The sequence below is a fragment of the Vicia villosa genome, linkage group LG7 (genome assembly GCF_029867415.1).
Source record: "Vicia villosa cultivar HV-30 ecotype Madison, WI linkage group LG7, Vvil1.0, whole genome shotgun sequence".
Classification (NCBI taxonomy): Eukaryota; Viridiplantae; Streptophyta; class Magnoliopsida; order Fabales; family Fabaceae; genus Vicia; species Vicia villosa.
This window is the reverse complement of record NC_081186.1, coordinates 125,227,345-125,248,570: the sequence shown is the minus strand read 5'-3', so window position 1 is coordinate 125,248,570 and position 21,226 is coordinate 125,227,345.

Here is a 21,226-nt window from a genome sequence, read left to right as displayed (position 1 = left end):
TTGAGCCTTCAAGATTTTTCTTGCTTTCTTTGATGTATCTTCTGATTGCGGCATCTTTCTGACGAATCTTCTCATCTTTACTCACGAGCCATCCATCTTGATAATAGAGAGTTTCTTCGTGATCTTTCACTCTTTTCTTCAACTTTCTATTTTCCTCATCAGTTTTACGAAACTTTTCTTCCCAAGCGTCTTTTTCTAACCTCATTTTGGCTAAAATCTCTTGGTACTCTTCCACAGTGTCAATGGGAATGTTGGGTAGTTGAGACACCACAGGGAACATGGGTTTTTCATAATCATAAGGCATTTGAAACTCCTTTGCTCTTTTCCTCACCCAGCTGGTGTAGGCGTTCGTAGCAATGCAGTTCCTTTCCCCACCTTTTTCTTTTCTTCGGACGTCGTACCAAGCTCTTACCATTCTTGTCTTCAACCTTTGAGGATCCTCCCCTTCTCGGTAAAAGTAGCATTCCACTGCGAGACCAATTAGTTTAACTGAATTTGCATACCCGAGTTGTCGTCGGGCTAGGACCGGATTGTAGTTAATTCCTCCTTGTGTACCGATGAGGGGTACGTTGGCGAACTCTCCACAACTATCAATGGTTTCTGTACCACAGCGAGCCAAGGTATACCAATGAATATCATTATTAGTAAGAGACATAAGTCTTCGAGGCCAACGTAAGCCTTCTCGGTTTTCCGTGAAAATAGGGGACTTAGGTAAGTGTGAAACAATCCATTTGTACAAAAGAGGTGCACAACATACAATGATTCCACCGCCTTGGCGATTCCTATGATGAATAGAGAAATACGTGTCACCAAGCAAAGTCGGAACAGGATTTCCAATCAGAAAGATCTTTATGGCATTGATATCAACAAAGTCATTGACGTTGGGAAACAGAACCAACCCATAGATGAGCAAGGCTAGTATAGCTTCAAAAGCTATCATGCTACCAGTGTCAATGAAATCAAAGGCTTTCTTTATTAGAAACTGCGAAGTCAAACCCGGAAAGTTTCCTTTGGTAGTCCAATTACTTTCTACTTCAGATTTCTTCAAGTGGATACTTGCTGCAATGACTGGTGACTTAGGAATGGTTTCCAAACCATTGAAAGGTATTTTGTCAGATACAGGAATACCCAAAAGATCGGCATATTCTTCCAAGGTTGGTACCAACTGATAGTCTGGAAAGGTGAAACACCGGTAGACGGGATCATAGAACTGAACCAGAGTTTTGAGAAGTCCTTCATCAACATGAGTGTTCAAGATAGGCAAAAGCTTTCCATGGCTTTTCCTAAAATCAGAAGGATCTTGTACAGAAGATGCTAACTCTTTCGGTCTTTCCACATTAGGCATTTTGAAATCGTACTTTTTGGTATGCCTTTTTACCCAATCCATAACTTAATCCTATAATGTTTGCAAAGGAAATTCTCTAAATTTTTTTTTGGAAAAATCATGTTTTTATGGAAAAAGATGGATTTTTTTGAATGTATGAATGCATGGATGCGTGAATGCCATATATTCAAACATGGTAAAGCAAACATGGTAGTTCAAACATGGTAACGCAAACATGGTACTACAAACATGGTAATTCAAAACATAGTACACATAGGTTCAAAGGTCCAGCGTCACGAGCATGAGGTCAGAGAACCAGACATGGGATAGTACTAGGGTTTATCACCTGCAAAACATGTTCTACTGATACGTCAGAGTCTACATTTTTCTTTCGGATATTACCGGCTTGCACAACTGAACTTGTGAGCTAGAAATATTCTCAAGAAAAACTCGTCTGAGTGTGGTTCTCCGCATGACAACTATCCAAGTCTTCACCTGGATCGTTTCTGCACCACGTCCTAATAAGGCCAGGATGGGTTGGGGTTCTACAGCCAACTCAGCTTCTACAGTTCAATGAAAGCAATAATGTCTTCGCAACTGAACTTGCTAAACATATACTACAAACAAGGAACCTCCACTGAGCGGAAGGATTCTCATGCTGACTTTTTAAGGACTGAACTCCTTGTATGCCATACATGACTATACCCTCCACCTAATTCTTATGTGTACTTAATCCGGGTTAGGATTTGTCCATAATGTATCACTTGTAACATAACCACAGATGTAGCAGAACTAAGGAACCACACATGTAACAAGAATAAAATAAAAACATAACAAATAGAAATAACCCTTTCTTTGGAAACAATAAAAAGATGGTCCCCAGCAGAGTCGCCATTTTTCTGTCGCGGGCGAAAAATCGTATCCTTTTTTCGGGATGAGACACCTGATGCCTTCTTTGGGCTCGAGTGCTCAAAAAAATGATTTTTCTTTTGTACCGACCAAACTTTTTATTGTTTCCAAAAGAGGAAAAGGAAAAAAGCTGCAATAACCTTAAAAGTGGGGAGAGATCTTGGGTAAGAGGGTTGGTTATACGAAGGGAAGGTATTAGCACCCAACGTATCTATAGTACTCTATAGGTTTCTTTGTTTTGTTTATTCCATTCTTGTTATGGTGGAGGTTCTTATGAGAAAGAGGTGGGACCTAAGGTGTTTGTTTGATTATGCTCGCAAAGATCATCGCGATCCTCTGCATACATATCCCCTAGAGGGAATCAGAGCATCTGTAGCTCGGGGTCTACGGGTGCTAAGGTTTGAGTGGTTTGAGAGAGAAGTTTTGCTCGCCAAGGATACGACCTTGTGCCTACGTATTCTCAAAGGGATGTTGAGAAAGTCAGAGCAATCGTAGTTCCCACTTATGCTAGTGGAAGCAAAGGATAAGAGACAAATGTCATCTCAATGTTCGATGTATCTAATCTATATCATCACATACATCTGTTTGATTTTTGTTTGAAAATCTTTTCATTATAAGCCCGGGGCCATGCCACTTAGGGTGCTTAGAATGAGAAAGATGTTTTTTGTTGTTTAACCAGCCTTGTGGCAAAAGTTTCAATGAAGTCAGCCTTGTGACAAAAACTTTGATTAATCAGCCAGCCTTGTGGCAAAAGTTTCAATGAAGTCAGCCTTATGACAAAAACTTTGATTAATCATCCAGTACGGTGGTAAAACAGTTTGATTGATTAATTGTTTGATTGTTTGATTGTTTGTGATGATATAGATGAGATACTCCTATCATAGAGATGAAAAATGTCTAATCTCCTAGGGTATTTGATTTGGATATTGGGGATGCTTATAAGAAGCCCGTGGGTCCTTGTACGAAGCCCAAGAGGAGGCTATCCGAGGGTCCTTGCATTGTAAGCCCAAGAGGAGGCTATGGGAGGGACAATCGAGGGTCCTTGCATTGTAAGCCCAAGAGGAGGCTATGGGAGGGTCACTCGTTTGTACAAAGCCCAAGGGGAGGCGTGGTATAGTTGGTTTGAGCTCTTAGAGCGATTTCACCGGGAAACCATACTCTATGTCCTAACCTAAACTAGGGAGATTCTTTGCACGAAGCCCAATAGGAGGCTATGGGGAACCTAGTGTTGTACTAAGTTGAACAAGCATATATAACACAATCACAAGTATGAACAAGTACGAACAAACATGAACAAGTACATGAACAAATATGAACAATTATACATATATGACAAAGTGTGTGTATATAATGGAGTTTATGAAGGAAATATACCTGTAAGCATGATCCATTTGTATACACGGGGGCTCGGGACTCATACTCGAGGAGAGGTCCACTTGAATTTATTCAAAGCTATGTAAACAGGTATTCACAAAAGGGCTTGGGACTTATACCTACATGGAGGCCCATGGTATTTTTGGGAAGATTTAAAGAAACCTTCATTTTTGGTTTGTTATTCAAAGTTTAAAAAACACATTGATTGAGATATGTACAAAAGGGTGTGTGTACAATGAAATACCTAATTTCATGTACTGGAATGGGTATGTACAAAAGGGGCTTGGGACTTATACCTACATGGAGGCCCGTGGTATATTTTTGAAAAGTTTTGAAGTTTTGTTGTTTTGAAAATGATTTGAAAATTGTTTTGAAAAGATTTTGTTTTGAAGAAGTTTTATTGTTTTGAAAACTGTACAAAAAGAAAAGAAATGGGACTTACACTCTCTAATATTCGAGAGGCCCCACTTCATTTTGAAAATTGATTGATTAGTCAAAAGGATTTAATCAAAAAGAAGTGGTTTATCGTTTTGAAAAAGAATCGCGATCACTCGTCTTAAAACGATTTGAATTTTGACAAAAGTCAACTTAATTAAGTTAAACAAGTTTTAATGCTTAATTAAGACCTAAATGATTAGGGTTTGATCACAAAAAATATTTACAAGTGATTAGGTTAAAAATTAAATGGAAAAACAATATTTAAAGTATTTTAAAACACTTAAAAATGTATCATTTTAAACCTAATTAAAAGCATATTAAATAAATCCTTTTTTATGATTTTTTTTTATATTGTCAAAATATGTATATCAAATAAGAAGTGTGTAAAAAATGAAGTAAAAATGAGTTAATTTGATTGATCAATGAATTAATTAAAGTTGTGTAAAAAAATTGAAAGAAAAATAGTGATAAAAAAATGTTTTGGCCCCCATGAGTGTTGAACTCGCGCCCTCTCTCTCACAACTCAAAAACTTAACCAACCAGACCACGCGCGTGGTCTGTTAATCTCTTGTAATGAATTGAATATATTTTAAATCAAGTTCCTGAGTTCAATTTCAAAATTTGGCGCCAAGAACACAACCCCCAAATTGAATTTGAAAATTCTGAAAACTGAATTGTTTGGATCAAGTGAATAGCCTAACTTGCTCGATTTTTCATAAGGAACACAATGGTATCATTTAATTGCATTTATTTTAACCCTAAGGCTATCAATTTTCTGATGAACACGAAGAACCCTAATTCTGAGTTTCAATCTGAAATCGTGTGTGTGCAAGATAAATAGCAATTGATTGAGGGTTAATGATCCTCATGTGTGCAGAAATGAGATGGTATGTTCATATTTCATTCATGATGCATGATTCATAGAGTTTGAAGTTCAAGTAGCTTACCTTCAAAAACGGCAAAAGTGAGAATCGAATTCTGCAAATGAGGAGTTCCAGTTGTTGTTTCTTGATCTGAACACCTTCAGTGGACCTTATGGAACATGTTTGGATGCCTGGAACAATTTGAAAACATCTTGATCAATCCATGGTACTCGATCTGCAGTATGGTTCAAGTGAGGATCAAGCTTAGCGATTTTGGTGTTTCAGATCATGTATGATGGTTGGAACAGTTCATATGAAGTATATGGATGATGTTTAGAAGGTTAGTTTGGACAGAATTTGCTTGGTATGGATTTTGGCATGATAAGGCTAGTGTTATGCATATTTGGAGGTGAGATGATGATTCTGAGTTTTGGGATGATTTGAGGTGTGTGAATGATTCAAACACATCATGTATGATGTTTATAAGATGTTAGAATCATTACTTTGGCCAGAACTTCAAGGGTTTGGAGGTTGAGATTTCTTCCTCACTTTGAAACTTAAAACTTGCAATTCAAGAAAGAAAGAGAAAACCTATCTTTTGTGAGGTTTTGGTGTGATTTGCAATGAAGTAATGACCTCTATTTATAGGCCAAACTTTCTGAACTCAGAGCTTTGCAACTTGCTTCAAAGTTTGATGATTTGGCTTAAGGGATTGAAAGGAATCTTTCACATTTAATGCATATGGTTAAAAGTAACTAAACCATGGTTATTTCTCTAAGCTTCTTATCTCTTTCCATTCTGATCTCAAACCAGAAATATCTTTCAATTATTGCCTCTATGTGTCATCAATTGGATCATTTGGTAGAATAGTGCATAACTTTGGTAAAAATGGCTTGTAGTTTCATGCATAATGGTCACTAATGGCAAAATTCAAAACCATAGCTACACTCCATGTTTTTTCATGCTCTTGGACATTTTTGAAAGCTCATGTTGTGTACTTCAAAACCCTAGTTGGAAGTTTCCTCAAGACCTTTAAGGAAATAGGTGAAAAAGATCCATGAACTTTGAAGAAAATGAAGTTTTAAGTGAAACTTTCCAAAGATGCCAACTTTGAAGCACTATATCTCTTAAATGGTTGATCTTATGGAAAAAAATTATATGTGACAAAGTTGTTTATTGGATCAAAATCTACAACTTTCATGTTGGAAGTTTTTTTCAGTTTGTAGGTGAAATTTTGAGAAATCCCCTTCCAAAGTTTGGAAAAAACCATTGAAAAACACTTAGAATTTTTCTAAGTATGGAAAGTCAAACTTTTGACTTTTTGATTCTTGATTGATTTTCTTGATTTTTCTTGATCAAATGACTTTATATATCATATATTGATAATTCAAAACTTCAAAAGTCATGGTTGACCAAAATTCCCAAAAGTCAAAGGTGTTCTTGTACAGTTGACTTTTTTCAGACGAATCGCGTTTCTGGAGATTTCAAATGAAACAGGCTATCCTCACCAAATGAATGGTATGAATGGATCACATTGAAGCATTAGAGGATATTGAGCCATGGTTTGAGTTGTGGCACCATGTCCTGATTAAAAAGTCAGTTATTCAGTGAATTAGGTCAAAAAACCCTAATTGTCGACCTGATGAAATTGATGACTGTGGAGCTTGAATTGAGACGTAATTCCCATTGGATATTGTCATAGGGATTATTTGAAGATGATTGAAACCTTTGATTGAATTCCTGGGGATTTTTAGGGTTTCCCAAATGTGATCCCTGATTTTAGTCCCTGATAGTTCAAAACCTTAATCTGATGATTTGAACTTTCACTGTTGATCAATCCTTGTGTAGGAGATGTTCCGAGCCAATGGATTAGGTCAAAATGATGCACTTGGGGTCTTGAGGTCATGTCCCAAGTCATTAGGTCAAATCCTGAGCAGAAGTCAAAAGTATGCTGTCTTCAGGCAAAACCCTAATTTGGTCGATTCAAAGCTGCTGAGCTTGTTGAAATGAATCTCTAAGGACCAAATGTTGATTGTAGATGAATATGATTCTTTGAGATGAAGGGAGAACAAAACCCTAATTGAGTGTTATTTGCACTGATGAGTGATTTCCTGATTAAATCCTGCTGAGTCACAAGTAGCAAACACAAGCTATGCAATTTGTTAGAGATGCAAATGATGCATATGCAAATGATATGAGGTTGTATCTTAGGTCAAAAATTGGGGTATGACAATATGGTCACCACCCAAGAAGAGGTCTCATTTTATTCTTTTATCCAAGTCTTCCACATGGAAAATGAATAATCACAAACTGTCTCTACTAAGGACAAAAACCTAAGAGACTCCCATTTGCTAGGAATTAATAATCCATAACTCCAACAGGGATCTTTAAAAGAGATGCAGGAATATTAGATTGATAATAGACTTCTCAAATAGAGAGATGCCATTTGTCAAGGATAAAAAGGATTTAACAACAAACTTCTCTAGCGGAAACATACTGGAGAGATGCCATTTGAAGGAAAATTATAGGGATTCATCTTATTGGATGTGAATCAGGAAGTTCACAAAAGATGCTCTGCTAAGGACAAAAACCTGAAAGACTGCTACTTGTTCTAAAGATAAGATTGATATCTATAGACACACAAACTACTCAAATAAAGAGGCTGCCATTTATTGTCAAATAAAACATGTTGGGGCACAGTACAAGCTGCTAAAATACAGAAGTTCCCACTTGTTTCCAAGCACAAATTCCAAGGGAGTGCAGTAACAATAGTGATGGGAATCAATTCCTTCATCATCTGATGGGAAAGACCAATCATAAACAAATTATCTACCAAGCAAAACATAATCCTCAATAGGTGCAAAATAAATGCCTTCTCAATCTAGGTTTATCATCCTAGAAAGATTCCAAAATAGTGCTGCAAGAGACCAAAGTTCAAATCCAATGAGGAATAAACTTAATTGGGGTTTTAGTTCCATCTAGGCAAATAAGCTAGGGAGGAGAACTGAAGAAAAATTCTTCCACGAGGAATAAACTCAGTGAGGGTTTAGAAAGGATATACATTTTCTACTTAAGGTAAACACTCTATTGGAGAGACGACACACACTCTGAGGGATAAATAACACTAAAGAGAGTGGATCAAAACAAACAGACAATGCAAAATGTGCAAAATTTCTCATGTATGAGTGTATTAATGAATGCATGTCATGCGTATGTTGACAAATACACAAATACTGGGAGATGATAAGGCATCACAGTATAACAGATACTAGGTGAATCTCGACAAGCTGGAGATATTAAAGGAAATCCTGCTTAAATGATTTAGAAGAGAATTTGTTGAAGCAAAGGGCAAAGATTGTTGGCTTAGGTTGGGTGACAATAACACACATTACTTTATGCTTCCCTTAAAGTCAAACAATAAGCTAGTAGCCTCAGAGTCTTATATAAAAAGGATGGAACTCTAATCCACACACATGCTAATATTGAAAGAGAGGTTCTTTATTTTTATGGTGGTCTAATGGGCACTAGACAAGGGACCCTAAACCATATAGACATTACTGCCATAAGGGGTGGGCCTCAGTTAACCATGGAACAAAGATTAACTCTTACTACTCATGTGCAAGAGCAAGAAATTATATCTTCTCTCAATGGTATTGGTGACCGTAAGTCTCCTGGAACAGATGGATATGGGGCTAAGTTCTTTAAATCCAGCTGGAACATTATTAAGCATGATTTGATAGTTGCAGTTAAGAAGTTCTTTGACAGAGATTACTTATTCAAGTCTTTCAACAATATTGTGGTTACCCTTACCCCAAGGAATACTGAAGGCAAAACTATAAAGAAGTATAGACCTATTGCTGTTTGTACTACCTTCTACAAGATTATCTCTAAGGTTCTTACTGCTAGACTGGGAAGAGGGTCCTTGGTAGCATCATCACTCAGTTCCGGGCAGTCTTTGTTCCTGGCCATAAAATCCATAATCATAGCATGTTGGCCTTTGAGTTTCTTAAGGGTTATACTAGGAAGGTGGCACACCTAGGTGTATGATGAAATTAGACTTGCAAAAGGCTTATGGCATGGTGGACTAGCATTCCCTAGAGTGTATCCTCAAGGAGATTGGTATTCCAAAACAGTTTATTAATTGGATTATGCTAACAGTGTCTACAATTTCTTATAGGTTTAACATATGTGGTGTTTATACTGATATATTGACAGCCATAAGGGGTATCAGACAAGGAGATCATGTGTCCCCTCTTCTCTTTGTCATCATAATGGAGTATCTCAACATGTCTCTTTACAAAAGGCAGAAGAACCCTAATTTCAATCACCATGCCCAGTATGCTAAGTTGCATACCACAAATCTGACTTTTTGCTGATGATTTGTCGCTTTTTTCATACCATTAAAATGATGCAGAATACCCTTAATATCTTCCTTACATAGTCTCAAAGTTAATTCATCAAAAAGTAGAATCTACTTTGGATGGGTGACTGACAGTATCAAGGAGGACATCACCAACTTGACATCCTATAGGGAGAGTACTCTTCCTTTTAGGTAATTGGGAGTGTCTTTGACTAGTAAGAAGTGAAGGTGGAGAAAAACACAAGAAAGAGGGGATTGAATTGTGTTCTTTATCAAATTAAAATTCCCTTTCTCCAATTTCTTTTCTTTCTCTTAGTATCTCATCTTTTGGATATGCTTTAACGTTGCGGAAGCATGCTTGGAATGGAGTTGCATAACCAATGAGATATTCATTTTAACTTCTTTATATCATCAGAACTTCTGACTTGTTTCAGTATAGTTCTAGAGACATTTTGTGTGAATATTCTGAGTTAAATGAGTTGTGCAGAAAGTAAAAGACACGTTCATTTTTATCCTGGTTCACCTTCTGAATAAGGCTACCTCCAGTCCACCTTCCTTAGGTGATTTTCCTCTCAATAGAGGACTTAATCCACTATAGCCAAACTTGATTACAACTGTACGAACAGCCATCGTGACTAACGACCTGCACAACCAACTCATGTGACTAACCCTGCACAAGCTACCCGCGAGTGACTAACCCCTAGAAGACTAAACCGTTCAGTGATCTCAGCGAGATATAACATTTATCAATCTAGTAACCCTGCACAAGCCAAGTGCCCGTGAATAACTGCAATGGACTGTTCAGTGATCCCATCAGGATATAACATCCATTGACTCCTGCACAACCAACTGCTGTGACTAACCCTTGCACAACCAACCCGTTGTGACTAACCCTGCACAAGCCAACTGCTCATGACTAACCATAGATGATGAACCGTTCAGTGATCCCATCAGGATATAACGTTCATCAATCTTCTGGAGATTACAAGTGTGCTTCTTAGATAAGCAGATTTCTCCTATTCTTAAGTACATCTGTTTAGGAGACACTGACTAGAAGTCACTTCTGGTGCCTAAACATCCTATCAGAAGTTTCTAAGATATAACACACTACGAGCAAAAACTCTATGTGTTTTTATATATTATTACAAGAAACATAATATCTTGTAGTCTTCTTTTCTTCAATTTCGGGATGAGATCTTTGCATGTTTGTTTGTAAGAAGAATATGAGCATTAACTCCGAATGTTAAGTGCTTCTTCATGCTGATCTTTGTCTTCAAATCTTCTTAAGCTGATTTAGAGCAACAACTCTATTGTTGATTGCTTCTGATTTGATCTTCATCTTCTGAAAGCATATCTAGAGCAACAGCTCTATTTTGAGTTGCTTCTTCAAGTGATCTTCATCTTCTTCTGAAAGTAGATTAAGAGCAGCAACTCTTGTATTAATTGCTTCTTTCTGATTGGTCTTTTCTTATCTGAGTAAGGATATTAGAGCTTCAACTCTTGAAATTAATTCCTTCTTGTAAGACCATCTTCATTTCCTCTTCAAGCAGATTTAGAGCAACAACTCTGTCTTAAATTGCTTCTTCCAATGTTCCTCTTCTTCTTGAATATTGATCATGAAGCTTGTTACAGCTGATAACACATTTAATGATCATAAGCGAACATGAAACACTCTCGAGCAACAACTCAGTGTATTCAGTTTCTTAAGTCATTCAATATGAGCAATGTATGAACTGATCAAGTATTAGTGATCTTCTTATGACTTTAGTGGAGAATACTGCTTAACAACAGAGATTTCTTTTTCACTCTTTTATGATTTCTTCACATAGGCTGATAGTTAGTGTATAAAAACACTATGGATTGATTCATCACATACTGAGTATGTGTTTCCTCTTGTGTAACTTCTAATGTGTTTTTACACACTCACACATTTTCTCTCTTTGTTTTCACATAGGCATTTGATTAGTGTACAACAACACTATAGCTTATTTTATCACATACTGAGTATGTGTTGCCTCTTGTGTATCTTCTGACGCATGACTTCACATTTCTTCAGTTATACTCTCATGCTCAGCTTCTCTCTACAGATTTTCTCTAAATATTTATCTTTTGTTGCACTCTGTAGTTGCACCATGGATTCACACTCAAAGTATTTTTGGTGTACAATTGACACACATTCAAGTTTGAAGTTTGATCTATATATATAGCTTGATGAGTTACCATTGGCATATAGTCGTTGCAATCCGTTTGAAGATTGGTATTAAACTCTATGTCTTGATTGGTTGCATGTGTTTGTGGCAGAACCTTATCTTCAACATGATGATTACAATTGAAGGCGTGTTTCTTTGGTTAAGCTTGTTTTTCCAACACGCTGCATGTGGCTTGCTTCTTTAATCAACCTTGGGAGTTGTTCCATTAACTTGTTGCATCCGTTTTGCTAATGATGATGTATGTAACGACATTTTTTTAATGCTGAAATTGTATTTTCTTTTCTTGACTTTTGATTTTGAACTTTTGTATGCTAAAATTGTATTTTCTTTTCTTGTCCACGTGTGCCTTTGCTGTAGCTTTTTGTATGTCACTGCGTTACTCTTATCAGAACTTGTGATCTTCTATTCATGTGATCTTCTTGTTGTAACAGATCTTCTCGTATATTGATATTTCTGTTTAAATCCTTGAAGCTTGTCTTGTTAAACTCTTGCTCTTTGTATCAGAACTTCTAATGCTGTGTCTTTTTGATGTTGTCGTATAAGGCTTTATAACATAGTATATGCACACTCAATGAAATCATTAGTAATAAAATTTTTACCCATAAAATATATGCTTGCTATCATCAAAACCAGATTCTGAACATAGATTCTCAATCTTGTTCTAACAAGAAGCTATCCATTATCCATTATATGCCGAATTACACACTGGAGTGCAAATTACTAAGTTATGTTAGTCGTGTCCAACTCATTAATAGTTTGGCTTTTTCTATATAAAAATTGGTTGCAATTTTCTTGCTTCCTAAGGTTGTCATCCATAAAATCGGGGCTATTTGTAGGTGCTTCCTTTGGACAGGTGGAGCTATAATTAGTAGAAAAAGTCTAGTAGCATGGAAAAAGGTTTGTTAGTCTAGAATGAAGGATAGAAAAACACTTAGAAAGGGGGGGTTTGAATAAGTGTGACTTTAAAAACTCTTAAGATAAAAACAATGAACACAATATTTTTATCCTGGTTCGTTGTTAACGAAACTACTCCAGTCCACCCCCTTAGAGTGATTTACCTCAACTGAGGATTTAATCCACTAATCAATCTTTATTACAATGTTTGTCCACTTAGAAACACTATAAGTCTTCTAGAGTATACTGATCACACCTTGATCACTCTAGGAAATCAACACTTAGAAACTTCTAAGTCTTCTAGAGTCTACTGATCACAACTTGATCACTCTAGGAACCTTTTACAAATCAATGTAAAAATAATTGTTTACAAGAGTATTCAAATGCTTCTTAGAAAGCTATAATCACAACTGTGATATTTCTCTTAAGTTCTAAGCTTAAATCTCACTAAGATATTACAAGTGAAGTGAGGTTGAAGATGAAGTTTGAGAGCTTTTGAAATTGACAGCGTTTCTGTATTTTTGCGCAAGAGTTGTGTATTCAGCTTCTCATCAGAACTTCTATTTATAGGCGTTTGAGAAGATGACCGTTGGGAGAATTTAATGCGTTGCATGTTCCGTACAGCTATGCATTTAATGTTTCACTCTTTTGTCAACTACCTCGAGCCTTGCCTTTACTGCTTCTACGGACTTTGCCTTTTGTAGCTTCTAACGTTCCTTTTGTTAGTCAGCGTAGCCTGTCATCTTGTACTTGCTTCTGATATGATGTTTGTAGATACAACGTTTGAATAATCAGAGTCAAACAGCTTGGTGCAGAGCATCTTCTTGTCTTCTGACTTTGAAGTGCTTGAGCGTGATACCATAAGAACTTCAGTGCTTCTGCTTCTGATCTCATGTTCTTCTGATGCTTCATAGACCATGTTTTGATTCTGCTTGACCATCTTCTTGTATTTTCAAGCTTCTCCATAATTACTTGAAGACTTAGTTTTGATGAAGACAACATATTTCAAAAAGGATGAGCAAAGATAAATGGATAGAACATCAAGACTTACAACTTTCATGAAGATCAAAGACTTGGTTTGATTGATCTTAAAATATTGGTACAAAACTAAAACTCTTTTACATTGATATCGTTTAGTGCTCAAAATATATACTTTCATACAAATGCATTATCAAAGTTTCATACAAATGCATACCATAAAGTCTTAGCCCTTTTAAAATATGTTTTAAAACATCTTTAGTATGATGTAACCGGTTACCAAAAACATGTAACCGGTTACATTGCTGGCAGTAGCGTTTCACTTTTGTTGTTGATGTTTTTTTAACATGATGTAACCGGTTACATCATTTAGGTAACCGGTTACATGGTCGTGAATTTGAATTTTCTGGGCATAACGTAATCATGTAACCGGTTACATGCTTTAGGTAACCGGTTACATCTGAACCAGTGGCACTTTTTCAAACTGTTTTGAATCCAAACGAATTTGTCTTTCAAGCCATTAACCATTGCATTGTTCCATCAATATGCAACCATTCTAAAAGGTGTAAAGCCACCTATATATTCTATACATTTCAGATTTTATTCTTTACCTCTTTCATAATATTCACAACCTTTTTCTCACAAATATTTTCAAACAAAGTGTTCCATATTCTTCAAATTTCATTGAGAAATTTTCTGCATTGCTACATATCATTTCAGAAAAATATTCTCATATATTCATATACATTGAGCACTAACATATCCTTGTGAATTGTTTAATTTAAAAGAGAAGATCAATCCAAGATTGATATTGCTATACAAACTTCTACTCAAATTATACTTAGAAATTATATCTTATCTTTCAGGATTGTTGAAAATAAGATTGTTTTGTTCCCTTACTATCCAGGATTGTTGGAAGTAAGTGTTGTGTTTGAAGAGGATTGTTCTTCATCCACATTAGTGTTGCTTGATCTTAAAGGTGTTAAGAACCTTTGATCACCCTATAGGTTAGATAGTAAAGCATAGACTTGTACAATAATTCTAACTATAGTGAAATCTCTTTCGTGTTTGAAAGGGGACTGGAGTACTCTCGGATTGTGAGGGGAACCAGTATATATCCTTGCGTTCTTTACTTTTCCGCATTTTATCGCTTTCATAACCTTTACCAAAGAAAAGAAAAAAACCATTCAAAAACCTTCAAACACTTAACCAAAAATTATTATAAGTATTCTCATAAAACCGATTAAATTTTTGAAAGCCTAATTCACCCCCCTCTTAGGCGCACTCTTAAACTTACAATTGGCATCAGAGCAAGTTATAGGTAACTTGTTCCTAAAGATCCAGAATGGATTCCGCAAATCCAGTTATAAAATATGGTGGTAACTTCAACAAACCTCCATTGTTTTGTGAAGAATACTGACTTCTGGAAAATTCGGATGAAGGCTCACTTAGAAGCACAAGGAATAGAAATATGGGAAGCAGTCCAGAATGGTCCCTTTGTTCCTACAATTATTGTCAACGGTGTTGAATCAACAAAGCCTAAAGATTCATGGAATGACGATGATAAGAAAAAGCTCATCTATGATAAAAAGGCAATTAATTTTCTTCAAGGTGCATTTAGCATGAACGACTTTTTCTGCATTTCGGCATGCACAACGGCAAAGGAAATATGGGATACATTGGTGGAAACTTATGAAGGAACCACTGAAGATAAAAGATTAAGATCACAAATTTTAAGTCAAGAATACGAGTTATTCAGAATACAGCCCCAAGAATCAATCCTCGACTTGCAGAAAAGATTCGTGCACTTAACAAATCAGTTGAGAGCACTCGGTAAGATTTTTACTAATGATGAATTGAATCTTAAAATTCTTAAATCTTTGAACAGTGAATGGCAACCGGAAGTTACAGAGATATTCAAAAAGAATAATCTATCCAAAATGTCATCCTCAACATTGTTCGGAAAACTCCAAGAACTTGAAAGATTGAAGAAGCATGGAATTCAAGTAAAAGATTCAAAAGACACTGTCATAAAGACGAGAGTCAAACTTGATAACAACCAAGAAGAATCCACTAGTGAAGATGATGATAATTTTACCAAGAAAATGGAAGAACCTCAAAGAAAAGGAAAGAAAAAGGAGGCTTCCACTTCAACACAAGGTGTCACATGTTATGAATGTGGCAAGCAAGGTCATATAAAATATGATTGTCCTAAACTTTCCAAGATTGGTGGTGTCAAAGACAAAAAGGACTTCAAGAATAAAAAGACCTATGTTGCATGGGAAGACATTGATACAAGTTCATCATCCAATTCGGATAGTGACGAAAGCACAAATCTAGTATTCATGGCATCACATCATTCCGATGATGAAGACGATGAGGTTAGTAATGAATTTTCCATTTATGATCATGATACTCAAGGTGCCATAAAAGAACTATTAAATGAATGCAAGATGTTATATAGAACCATATCAACACAAGAGAAACAAATCAAATCTCTTGAACAAAAAGTTGATACCATGCAAAAGGACTTTGAGATTGAAAAGAAACAATATGTTGATAAAATAGAACAAAAAACTGCATGTAATAATTGTGAATCACTTTCTTTTCAAATTATCCAATTAAAGAGAGTCTTAGAAAGATATGAAAAAGGAAAAATTGGTTTAGAAGGTATCCTTAGTCAACAAAGGTATTCTAATGATAAAAGTGGACTTGGTTATTCAAAGTTCTCAAAACCAAGTTCTAACAAAACCATTTTTGTTAAGGCTAGTGACCAAACATCTCAAGATAAAATTAATAAGCCTAAAGTAGTTCATCACCATCCTAAGAAAATATTCTATAAAAAGAAACCTTATGTTCCTAGATATAGAAGTAATTTTGTTCCTACTTGTTTTTATTGTGGTATTATTGGTCATACACCTAATGCTTGCTATGTTAGAAATTTTAGTGTGGCAAGTGGACATTATGTGTGGGTTAAGAAAGGAACTAACTATGATGGACCCAAAGCACATTGGGTACCAAATAAAACTTAATTTGTTTTGTAGGTTTGCTTGAAGACCACTTCAAACCTATGGTATCTAGATAGTGGTTGTTCAAAACATATGACGGGAGACCTAAACCAATTTTCAGATCTAAGGTTAAAGGCCAAGGGTTTTGTCACTTATGGAGACAACAATAAGGGAAGAATTCTTGGCAAAGGCAAAGTTGGTGCACCACCTTTCACATCCATTGAAGATGTTCTTTATGTTGAAGGACTAAAGCATAATCTTCTAAGCATTAGCCAACATTGTGACAAAGGCTTCAAGATCAAATTCACTAAGGAGGAATGCTTGATCATCGATGAAGTCACCAATGAGGTAAAACTCAAAGGTACAAGAATTAATAATATTTTTATGATTTTTTTAAATGATTTATCTTTGAAAGTAAAATGTCTTTTGGTAAACAATAATAATGATTCATGGCTATGGCATAAAAGAGCAGCCCATATTCATATGGATCATTTAAATAAGTTAACCAAACATGATCTTGTTATTGGCTTACCTAAGATAAAGTTTGTCAAAGATAAATTATGTGATGCATGTCAAAAGGGAAAGCAAACCAAATCATCTTTCAAACCAAAGAATGTGGTGACTACAACAAGACCACTTCAATTATTGCATATGGATTTATTTGGTCCATCAAGGACAAGAAGTTTCGGAGGTAATGTATACGCTTTAGTTATTGTTGATGATTATTCTAGATATTCTTGGACTTTGTTTCTTGTGCAGAAAAGTGATGCTTTTAAAGCCTTTAAAAAGTATGCAAAACAAATCCAAAATGAGAAGTCATTAAAGATTGTATCCATAAGAAGTGATCATGGTGGAGAATTTCAAAATGCATCATTTGAAGAATTTTGTGAAGAACATGGTATCTCTCATAATTTTTCAGCACCAAGAACTCCACAACAAAATGGAGTAGTTGAAAGGAAAAATAGGTTTCTAGTGGAACTTGCAAGAACAATGCTTAGTGATGCAAATCTCCCTAAATATTTTTGGGCGGATGCGGTTAGTACGACATGTTATGTTGGAAATCGAGTAATCATTAGACCTATCTTAAAGAAGACTCCATATGAACTCTTCAAAGGAAGAAAACCAAACATTGCTCACTTTCACATTTTGGATGCAAGTGCTTTATTCTCAACAATGACAAAGAAAATCTTGACATCTTTACGAAACCACTTGCAAAAGAATCGTTCTTCAAAGATTCAAAGGGATCTAGGCATTTTAGACGAAAATGACATTTGAAATTTTAAAAAAAAAAAAAACAAAAATCAAGATCATCATTCAAGGTGCATGCTACCAACTCTCTCTACTTTTAAAAAGTTTCACAAATTCATTATGTGAAAATATTACATGATTTAAATATGTGTTACATGTGCTAAACTAAATTCAAAATTAGAATTTTTTTAGCTTTTGTGCTCATGTAACCGGTTACATCAGGTAAGTAACCGGTTACATTACTGAATGTTTACTCCTTCTCGTCTCTGTTTACACATTTTTGCATCATGTAACCGGTTACATGAAATAGGTAACCGGTTACATTACTGAAACTTTCTTTTCTTTTTATTTTTATTCATGTTTGACATCATGTAACCGGTTACATGAAGTAGGTAACCGGTTACATCACTGCGTTTTTGTTTTCTATTTTCTGCAGAATTTATGTGCACTTTTAATTATAGTTTAAACTCTTTTAATGCTTGGTCTTACATTCATCCCCTCTTCATTGGTCAAATTTTCAACCCACCTTTAAATATCCACTCACATTTCACCAAATACCCACATCACTCTTAAATTACCCACTTATATTATACTCCTATATAATCACTTTTATCTACTCATTTACCAAATAAGCCATTTTAGAATCACTTTTTTCACCCCTCTTCAAAGAAAAACGTGAAACACTCTCCTCTCCTTCCAAAACCCTAACTCTTCCAAGCTCCATCAATGGCACCTTCAAAAAGAGACTCCAAAGGCAAAGCAAAAATGGGAGAAGGTACTTCAAACCCTCCAATCAATTCAGATGAAGAAGCTCCTCAACCCACTTTGATGCAAAGAAGGATCCAATTTCCATTCCGGAATAGAGCTCTCACCTCTGTGAAATACGGTAACCTTGAATCCTTCCCTTCCGATAGCTTTCATTTTCATCCATTACTAAGGTTTCAAGGAATTAAGGACTTTATTGGAACCTCTGTTGTTGTGTATCCTGACCTAGCCAAGGACTTTTATGCTAAACTTTCAATCTCTAGGAACTGCACTTTATCTGCTATTGTTAAGAAAACTGACATTGTTTTAAGCTTAGAGGAATTTGGAAATTGTCTAGGCTTACCCACCGAAGGTGTCCGTATCCGACATAATGTTGTATGTGATGAAGCAGGGTTTGAAAATTATGAAAAGTATGCTTACTATTTCACCATTAGTCGTGTCTCTGAGCAGGAACTAGCAAGTCGGAACGCGTCCTCGGACCGTGTTCATCTTTATTCCGCTACACTTTCCGTTAGTGACCGTATGCTACACTACTTGATTGCCTATATTCTGCTCCCAAAACACTCTAACCATTCCCAAATTAGTGATATTGATATGCAGCTCATCTTTGCAATTAAAAACCGCATCAAAGTTAATTGGGCGTATGTGGTTATGCATTACATGCTTCATCAAAGAAATCTTCGAGGAAGTCTTCCGTATGCTCATCTTATTTCCCGCCTTTTGGAATATTGTGAGGTTCCATTGAATAGAGAACCTTTTGTTGAGATGACCGCTAGAGCTTGTGAAATAAGTGTCAAGGCCGCAAATAAGAAAATGGGAATTTTTAAGGATATTGATGGAATCTATAAGCACATTGAGCAACCTCCTCCTCCTCCTCCTCCTAATATGGTTCCAAATCCAAATCCTGTTCCGGAAGGTGGTTACACAAATGAGTTTCTTTACCATCATAACGCATCAACCTCAACATCAACACTCGCTTTGACAATCTCCGTTCCGAATTCCTTGCCGCTCTTGCCAACCAAAACCAAAACCAAGGAGAAAATGAGGAAGACAATGAAGAAGAAATGGATGAAGATCAAGCTTAGGAAAATTTCTTTGTGTTTTATATTATGTTTCGTATTATGTTTTATGTCGTATATCTATCTTTAAGTTCTTATGTTCAAAACAATATAGTACTCTTGCTTCCTATGTATGACTTTGTCTTGCTTTATAAGTTGTGTGTTTTCTATATAATTATCTCTTTTCTATATCAATTAGTTGTGTGTTTTCTTTGTGTTTTCTATATAATTATCTCTTCACTTTGATCTTTTTCCCCATCCTTTTTGATAATTCCAAAGGGGGAGAAGAGACATATTGTATTTGTTGTATATTGTTTGTATTCATAAAATTATGCAGCCCTATATAAAAGAAGGCTATCAAGATAGGGGGAGCTATCAAGATAGGGGGAGCTTGTACAAATGACCAAAAATATACAAAGTTCAAATACACATTGGTTGTCAAACACATTGGTTGTCATCATCAAAAAGGGGGAGAATGTATTTTCAAGCTTCTCCATAATTACTTGAAGACTTAGTTTTGATGAAGACAACATATTTCAAAAAGGATGAGCAAAGATAAATGGATAGAACATCAAGACTTACAACTTTCATGAAGATCAAAGACTTGGTTTGATTGATCTTAAAATATTGGTACAAAACTAAAACTCTTTTACATTGATATCGTTTAGTGCTCAAAATATATACTTTCATACAAATGCATTATCAAAGTTTCATACAAATGCATACCATAAAGTCTTAGCCCTTTTAAAATATGTTTTTAAACATCTTTAGTATGATGTAACCGGTTACCAAAAACATGTAACCGGTTACATTGCTGGCAGTAGCGTTTCACTTTTGTTATTGATGTTTTTTTAACATGATGTAACCGGTTACATCATTTAGGTAACCGGTTACATGGTCGTGAATTTGAATTTTCTGGGCATAACGTAATCATGTAACCGGTTACATGCTTTAGGTAACCGGTTACATCTGAACCAGTGGCACTTTTTCAAACTGTTTTGAATCCAAACGAATTTGTCTTTCAAGCCATTAACCATTGCATTGTTCCATCAATATGCAACCATTCTAAAAGGTGTAAAGCCACCTATATATTCTATACATTTCAGATTTTATTCTTTACCTCTTTCATAATATTCACAACCTTTTTCTCACAAATATTTTCAAACAAAGTGTTCCATATTCTTCAAATTTCATTGAGAAATTTTCTGCATTGCTACATATCATTTCAGAAAAATATTCTCATACATTCATATACATTGAGCAATAACATATCCTTGTGAATTGTTTTATTTGAAAGAGAAGATCAATCCAAGATTGATATTGCTATACAAACTTCTACTCAAATTATACTTAGAAATTATATCTTATCTTTCAGGATTGTTGAAAATAAGATTGTTTTGTTCCCTTACTATCCAGGATTGTTGGAAGTAAGTGTTGTGTTTGAAGAGGATTGTTCTTCATCCACATTAGTGTTGCTTGATCTTAAAGGTGTTAAGAACCTTTGATCACCCTATAGGTTAGATAGTAAAGCATAGACTTGTACAATAATTCTAACTATAGTGAAATCTCTTTCGTGTTTGAAAGGGGACTGGAGTACTCTCGGATTGTGAGGGGAACCAGTATATATCCTTGCGTTCTTTACTTTTCCGCATTTTATCGCTTTCATCACCTTTACCAAAGAAAAGAAAAAAACCATTCAAAAACCTTCAAACACTTAACCAAAAATTATTAGAAGTATTCTCATAAAACCGATTAAATTTTTGAAAGCCTAATTCACCCCCCTCTTAGGCGCACTCT